General features: G+C 45.0%; 1 pseudogene across 1 annotated transcript; it reads right to left on the reverse strand.

The window, feature by feature from the left end:
- Positions 1–249: 249 nt before the first annotated feature.
- On the reverse strand, positions 250–966 carry LOC113881907 (annotated as a pseudogene). Its single transcript, XR_003508205.1, has one exon. The product of XR_003508205.1 is annotated as a cytochrome c oxidase subunit 5A, mitochondrial pseudogene (transcript).
- Positions 967–1,370: the final 404 nt, after the last annotated feature.

Raw genomic sequence — 1,370 nt, forward strand, 5'->3', positions numbered from 1 at the left:
AGATCCACTGGAGAAGGGAATGGCTACCCATTCCAGTATTCTGGCCTGGAGAATTCCATGGTCTGTATAGCCCAGGGGGTTGCAAAGAGTCAGACACTACTGAGTGACTTTCACTCACCAAGTCTGATGTTAAATATTATGTTTTTATTTAGAGATATGCTGCACAGATGATCATTCTCCTTTCTTTATTTAGTGAATAGAGAACTAGATCTGGCTGACTGTTTATATTTCTTTTTTTTTTTTTTTTTCAGTTCAAACTCATTTCCCTTTTATTAAAGTCCAAGTTACATTACACGGTTTGGTACTCAACAAAGGAAAACTTGTTCGAATAAGGTAATATGTTATCATCAGTATTTCCAGGTGACTTTATAATCAAGTAGCATTATCAATAAGTCCTTGGGAAGTCCATCCATGGGGTTTACACTTTGTCAAGGCCCAGTTCCTCTGGAGTGGAGATTCCCAGTTCATTCAAAGTTGGTCTAAGTTCCTGGATGACACAGGGGTAGATTTCCTTATGAGGTCCTGCTTTGTCCTTAACAACTTCTAGGATGCGAACTGCACTAGCAAAATCATTTAAACGTCTGCATGCCCGCAAAGCAGCATCAATGATTTTGGGCTCTGGAACCAGGTCATAGCCAACAAGTGTGTTCATCCCTTTACGCAACTCCCAAGCATCAATATCTGGCTTATTGAAGTATGTCACCCAGCGAGCATCAAACTCCTCGTCTGTCTCATGTGACCCATGGGAGTAGCAGAGAAGTGACTGGACAGCGGCGGCTTGGCCGGGGGCCGGAGTGGGGTGCAGGAGGCCTCGAGGGCTGGCCCGGGCGACTGCGGCTGCAGCTACAGAGCAGCGGCGGACAGCAGCGCCTAGCATGACGGCGATGGCGGCGCACAGGTTAAGGCTGAAGAGAAGCCGGGTGTGAGCCCACGACCGCTCGGGAGCTCGTGGGGGCCGTACTCACGCACCGACGCACGGAGGGCAGAGCATAAGGTATATTTCTTGTTAAATGAAAATGCAAGAATCCTGTCCCAGCATGAGTCAGTCTAGTGATGTTTACCGAGTGAAAAATAGCTACACTTTCCAAAGGAGGAGTATGAGGAAATATAATGGAAATAAAAAATGTATATCCCCCAGAAAAGGCAAATATCATGTGGTATTGCTTATATGTGGAATCTTTCAAAAAAAAAATGGTACAAAAGAACTTATTTACAGAATGGAAATAGAGTCACAGATGTAGAAAACAAACTTGTGGTTACTAGGGAGGAAAGTTGGGGAGGATAAGGAGATTGGGATTGACATATACACACTACTATATAATGGCACCCCACTCCAGCACTCTTCCCTGGAAAATTCCATGGACGGAGGA

Source organism: Bos indicus x Bos taurus, chromosome 23 (genome assembly GCF_003369695.1).
Source record: "Bos indicus x Bos taurus breed Angus x Brahman F1 hybrid chromosome 23, Bos_hybrid_MaternalHap_v2.0, whole genome shotgun sequence".
Lineage (NCBI taxonomy): Eukaryota > Metazoa > Chordata > Mammalia > Artiodactyla > Bovidae > Bos > Bos indicus x Bos taurus.